We start from the raw sequence: 6,979 nt of genomic DNA, 5'->3' as shown, positions 1-6,979 counted from the left end.
CGCCGGCCGAGCCCGCCCCCTCCCGCTGCAACGTTTAAATCCAAACAGCGGCGCCCGGCCCCGCCTCCGCCCGCCCCGCGCCAATCGCGGCGCGCCGCCGCCCCCTCCCCAACCGCCAGCACCTCGCTGGCGTCACGGCGCGCGCGGGCCCGTCACGCGGGGATGCCGCGGGGGGGGGGGGGGGATGGAGGGGAGAAGGGCTGCGCCGCCCCGAGCGGCAACAGCGCCGCCGGGAGGGGGGTGAAATAGCGGAGTGAAATAATGAAAAATGAAATAATGAAATGAAATGAAATGAAATGAAATGAAATGAAAACAAAACAGAATAAACCAGAAAAAAAAGTAAAATAAAATAAACCAAAGCACTGCAGCACCGCCAAACACACCACCACCACCACCACCCCCATATTTCGGGAGCAGCACCCAGCGCCAGGCACGGGGCTCACCCGGAGCAGGGCCCTGCAGGCTGCCCCAGCACCGAGGGGCCCCCCTCTGCCCAGCAGCCCCCCCTTACCTGCGCTGCTGCCCCCCGCCCCCGCACCGGGGCGAGTCTTGAGCGGGACAGACCGGCTTCGCGGTCGCCCTCCAGCAGCCGCCTGCTCCGGCGGCCCCGGCTGGGCCTCGCCGTAGGGGTGCCGGAGCCCGGGTGCTTCCCCGGCACCGGCTGAGGCGGGAAACCCACCCTGCCTCCCTGCTGAGGAGGCGGCGTGGCGCAGCCCTGCTCCTGCCGGGGGATATTTAAAACCACCGAGTACGTGCAGTGCGTCAGAATTAACGCATTTGCGACAACAATTGCTTTTTTGTGTAACACCGCGGCCGGGGTGATTGCTGATTTAAGCTCTGTTTCTGCAAGACAAAAAAGATGGGTAGCAGTAGGGGGCCTGCCAAGGGGAGGGGTCCCAAGAGAGCAGGGACCAATCTCCATTTTGCATTAATCTGCTTTAAAAATCCATCTCCAGTGAACGCCAGAACAGGATTCGCCTAATCCAGCCCTGCGTTAGGCGGCCGTGCTCGTCTGGGAAACGAAGCGCTTTGGAGGTAAATGGAGGAAACAGGGCGGCCTCTGCAGCCGGCCTTCGCCCTCCCGCACGCCCGCACAGAGACACGGCCGCGCTGGCGCGGCCACCCGCTGGTTCTCCACCAAACGGCTGCGCCCCTCGGCCCGCGAGCGGTTTCTGGGTGTTTCCTTCTCTCTCTCACACTCCATATTTAAGGCGTCGCACCCGAATCCTGCCCCCGTGGGCTATGATTGTCCCGGGGAGGGTTGCTGCGGTGCCATCGCCACCGCATCGCGCACACTTCACAGCACCCCTCTGAGAGGAGGCAGCATGATCCCCCCTCGTCCAGCCCCAACCCTCTGGCCGACAGGTTGCAAAAGCCCCATTTTGGGTAGCTGCAGACCTGCTGTCCCTCCGCAGCACGCAGCAGGGCTCTGCACAGCGGCTCTCCGTCCGCCTCTCCAGCCACCGCTCCAACACACGGGGGCACTGACGGATTTTCAGAAACAGTTGTAGGAAACGACTTTTTTTTTTTTTTTTAATAAGGAGGCAAACAGTATTTTTGCCTTGCCTTGCCTTGCGCCTCCTCTAACTGGTACAAATGAAAAAAATGCAAGCTGACACGGATATCCAGGATGGAAAACGCTGGCCCAGACTGTTCAGTGTAACAGAAGTGTGGGTGGCCTTAACGTGAGGGGACGGTGTTTATACACGGCACCTCTGCCTGTGCAGCAGATTGATGCAATCCCTGATACAGCTAATGTAACCCAACTGGTTTAGTTTAATCGATGCTCGGACCGAGCAGAATATAGCTCTCAGTTTTTACATGGACCGGTTGAGGCTTTGGAAGCCAGTGGTGCCCTGGGGTGAGGGAGGGGGGCACAGATGTTGCCTGACCTTTGCAGAAGCACTGGGATATTTCCCTCCAGCCCTCACAGCCCCCCAGCCCTTGCAGTTATGGCAACAGCCCCGTGACAGCAGGATATTGGGGAAATCCAGGGTCCCCCCCTGCGATTCAGGAAAACGCAATCGGGAGAGGCCAATTGCATTGGCGTCCAGGGCCTGGTGCCACAGGCAGGCACGTTGTACAGCTGCGTTCATAAACCTATTAAGCTCCATTTTAAAACCAGTTAGAGCTTCTCCAGCTCCCTTCGGCTCTGCCGGCTGCTCTCGGGGGTAGGCAGCAATGGAGCTACAAGGGAGCGGAGCCTGGGCAGCGTGCCTACCGGGAAGACAGGCACAGATATAGCACCCCTGACATGCCAGCCATCACACAACAGCTTCAAAAATGAGTGAGGAACTCCTTCTGAGAGCACCTTCTCGCCATGCTGTGCCGTGCGTGCATGGTGCCTTATCCCAGGCAGATGTACAGGAGCCTTGCCTACGTGCTTCGCTGGAAGAAAACCAGGCAGACGCAGCAGTTTTCCCCCTCTCAGCGCTATCCTGGGGATTACATTTGGGAGCTGCCTCGCTCATTCATTATTCCCACTGAGGGCTCCGGTGGCAGCTGGGTTGTCCCTGCTGCCTTCTCCCATTGCCCTTAGTGGTACCTCTGTGGTCCCACTGCGCTCCAGCCATGCCCTCAGTACCACCTGCTGTAACGGAGGGTGTTTCTTGGAAAATAACAGGGGACAATTGGTATGAAAATACCTGTAACTGAAGACGGCACTAGCGAAGGCTGCCATAGCAGCGCTGGCTAGGGAGGAGAGCAGATTACTCCCCAATTAATCGGGACTCTGGTTTCTTACTCTGATATTCTGCTCAGTCTATACGAGCAGATGACATTAGTGGATTTCATATAAATGGGCGAGGTCTGAGGTTTGCAGCATTTGCTTTCCATCTAGAAAATGCTATTTTGTACAAAATGTCATTTTGAGCCAACCTGCAAAGTATTAGCTTGGCAGTAGTGGTTATGAAAAGGCTGCTGTTGTTCCCAGGTATCATTTCAGAGCAACAATTGATTACGGCTTTTCCTTCCCAAAGAACTTCTGTCCCCAGTTTAGGAAGACACAGCTGTATCGGAGGTACACGGATACTCTCTGATGGCTTCCCTTCCTCATAGAGAAGAAAGGGTTCGCCTTTTGCAGGGCCAAACTTCTCCTGGGGTGCCCAGAAACCTGCCGCCCAGTTATTAACCCGTGTCTCAGCCATCACACATGAAATGCCAGAACCACAAACACCAGATCCTGGCACGCAGTCTGTCAGTTCCCATTCTCTGCATTTTTTCCCTAAACTCTGCACTCTTCAGAGCAGGCGTCTACTCTTCATATCAGCCTGCAAGATGTCAGCACTTCGTGAATAACATAGTATTGTTAGTAGCTGCCTACACCCATCCTCTCCATCGTGCCGTACTGGGTTTAGGGCCTCTATCCCTTGCTGGCGTGAAAATGAGTGCCCGGCTGCCCGTGTGCTACGAGGCAAGCTGCACCTTCACACTCCCGCTCCAGTTTCTCCTTCTCAGCGCATCCCTCCCACCCAACGGTTTGCACACGCATCCCACAGCGCTGGGCAGATTGGCAGCAGCTAGGCTTGGAAAATAACTGGGGACCATTTGTATAAAAAAAACGATGACAGAAGCATGCAGAGATACCCAGCAACGCTGATGTTGAAAACCACACATTACCCAAGGCTGACGCAAGCAGCAGCGGTCGCTGTTGGGCACGTTCCCCGCGGCCTGCCACAATCAATCTTCAGGCTTACAGTGCAGGAACCTCCAGGCAACAGGGCCCAGTGTCCCTCCATCCCAAACGGGCTTCAGAGCACATTCGGCAGCTCTGAGGGAGGATGCTGAGACTGTCCTGGGTGAAGGACAGCTCCTCCCTCACCCCTTCAGCTAGAGCCAAGCGGCTCCGTATGTGCCAGACAAGAATCATTCCACGTCCTCAACACAGCAGCTCTGGATGTTCTCAGCGTAGCTGTATAAACATTATTATTTTTTTAATCCTAATGAGTTTTGGCTTCAACACCTCGTGGCAGAGACTTCCATGGGCTGAGAGTAGCCAGTTATTAAATGATTCCTGGATGAGGAACTACAATATTTATGACGCTGATACTAGCACTAGAATGTCCTCCCTTGCATATTTTGCCAGGTTTTTTCCTTCATTAAAAAACGAAATAAAGACACCACTTGAAATTCTAAACATGTTTTTTCCTTTTAAAGTACTTTTCCCCTGAGGATCTTAGTTATGCCTCTTAATCCTTATTATTGCTCTCCTACAGGTAGCAAACCAGGTGGCCAGGTAAGTCAAGAGTTTCAGACCAGATCAATGGCAGATGGCTGATCAATGCCAAACCCCAGAAGTCCTGATTTCCTCCGCTACCTCCCTTCGAGTGGGAGCACCAGAGCTTCTCTCTAGGGAGGAGAGCAGCCTGGCCTGGGAAACAGTCTTATATCTGTCTGAAATAACCACAGCAAGGTCAACAGCAGAGAGATAACTTGATTTTTATGCAAAAAGTAGCAGGAAAAAAAAAATGAGCGTGTATGTTATTTTGCAGAGTGCTGTCACAGAAAGACACAGGGTAATTGTGTGGGGTAGTTTACAGATGGTTTTGACTTGTAGTCTTTTGCCATTGCACTTCTTTGTGGCTCCGGGCAATAAGGGGGGACAGCGGACAGTTTGTATGTAGTAGGAGTGGAAAATTACATGTCAACACAGCGTTCAGATCGGCAGACTGGCTTCCAGCCAAAACAGGAGCTGCCATGATCTGAAATTGGGCTGCTGAGCTATCGCTTGGGTAAAGTCTGGGGGAGAGAGGAAACAGGGAAAAGAAGGAAGCTGTTTCTCATAGAGAACCGTATTTTCGAAGTATTTAACAGCATAAAATCCAAACCAGCAAGAATATTTTGCCAGGCAGGGAAAAAACACAGGCTTCCTAGACCTGTGAAACTCTGCCTTCACCTAGATCAGTGAAGCTCTGCCAAATACTAGGGGTAGCTGTCCCAGTCACCTCACAAAACAAGCCATCGCGCTGTTAATAGAAGCCTGGTTAATCCCACAGATGCGGGGTCTTTGGTTTCATGGGCTATTATCCCTTTTAAGTCTGCACCAGCTGCCCACAGGGTAACCCTGTCATGAGAGAAGGATCAGAAGAGCCGGTTCAAATGCTCTGCGGGGCAGGTTAGCCAGTGGTACTGCACTGGGCTGCAAAAGTCCCCCAGAACTGCCTGATGCTGTTATCCAGAGCTCTGGGAAATTTAGTCATGGCCGGGATGGGCTGCAACCTGCCGGGAAAGCCCTGCGACCCCCCTTCCAGCAGCTCTGAGCACAAATCTTGTTACTTGTGCAAATGTCTCATTTTCCTTGGAGCAACTTGAAGCTTTTTACCATTACAGCTCTGAGTGGCTGTGCCTCCAAGCACCCACGGCAGCACAGTTTACAGCAACCTCAGCAGCTCCTCCAAGCCTTGTTGATGGTCCGTGCTTTGCATCCACCTTTCTAAGAGATGTAGCTCCTTGGGTCGTGTGCTAGGGATGTGTGCCCAGGAGCAGGGAGAGAGGTCTCCCACTGTCCAGTGTCCTCTGCCTGCTGCAGCAGCAAGCCCTGGACTGGGCACGGAGCAAAGCTGGCTCTTCACCACGTGATGTGAACGCAGCTCAGCTCCCAGCTTAAAAACTGTTACCATGGGCAAAGAACAAGATCCCTACTGGTATCAGTCTTTTTTCCCCCTTTCTTTTCTTCCTAGCTCCTACTCCTTAAGGTTGCAAGGTTGCACACCACTGCTGACAGGTCAAGGGGATCCCAGCAAGGGAACAGATCTTAGGGCCAGCAGTAACGGGGTACTTGTCAAGGTGCTGCCCCCAGCAACACATCTGCAGGCTGCCTACTCAGTCCGAGAAAAATCCAAGTTTACGTGCCAGCCAAGGGAGAGGCAGGAGAATCAGGAGAGATTCCTTGCCTGCTCTCTTTTTATCTCCTGCTTGAGCAGAAGGCTGGCCAGCGAGTCTGAGTCGCTGCCTGGCTGCTGCCCGCTCCCATGGCTGAGGCGAGGAACCGGCTTCCAGCTGTGCAGCTCCCCATAGGCAGTGCAGGGGACCCCGCTCTCAGCTACACACCTGCGTGTTTTCCATGATGGATGTGGGTTTCCCTAGAGGTGGGCACGGCTGGGTAGGAGCAGCGGGGAGTGGGCGCAGGTGGAGGTGGCTGCATGCTTGCCCCGCGCCACCCCACCACATCCCTTCTTCCCAAGTGGCCAGTGAATGGGGTGTAACTCCAAATTCAGCTACTCCCTGAAAATCCACGTGTTCGCTGGCCATCACCAACCTAGGGCTCTTCTAAAGGCTTGGGGCCACTTTTCCCAGCACAGCTCGGTGGCTTTGTGGATGCACCTCCCTCACACACTGCATTCCCCCTTCCCAACAGCCACCCCTTCCCCCTCCAGCAAATTAACCCTTGTTCCCCCATGTTGTCCATCAGATTTGCTTGCATCCCTCTGGTCTGTGCAGGCTGCCTGCTTGCCTTTCTTTCCAACGGAGCAAAATGTGTTTCTTCACAGCTGGATTATCGCAGGTGGACCCAGGAGCTATCACCTCTCATGGATTTCCTGGGTATAATCCTGCTCCAGAAAACCATCTCTGGGCTTCCTCATGCCTCTGTGCCCTTCTAGCTCGTTCCTGCATCCCTCTCCCTCCGAGGTACAGCATGGGAGCAAATAGGAGTGTTGGTGGGGATGTGCTGATTTACTCCTGCAGGGAAGGGAGACTGTCCCCAGATATGTGCCCAGCTCCCAGGCTTCCCTCAGGAGAAAGGGCAGATTTGGTTCAACATTTTGGATCGTGCTGTAGGGACAGGTGCTCTAGCCATGGTGAGGAGGCAGGAGGAGTGCTGGAAGGCAATGTCCGTGTACGTGTCCCCTGCCTTGGTCCCCTCTGCCTTCCCTCACCCTATTTTGCTTTCTTCCTCTCCCCCTCACCAGCTCTGCTCCACACTGTCAGCCTGGCCACATCTCCAGCAGGAGCTGGGGGAGAAGCTGGAGCCAGGATGGGA

This window comes from Aptenodytes patagonicus, chromosome 3 (genome assembly GCF_965638725.1).
Source record: "Aptenodytes patagonicus chromosome 3, bAptPat1.pri.cur, whole genome shotgun sequence".
NCBI classification, from domain to species: Eukaryota; Metazoa; Chordata; class Aves; order Sphenisciformes; family Spheniscidae; genus Aptenodytes; species Aptenodytes patagonicus.
This window is presented reverse-complemented; position numbering follows the sequence as displayed.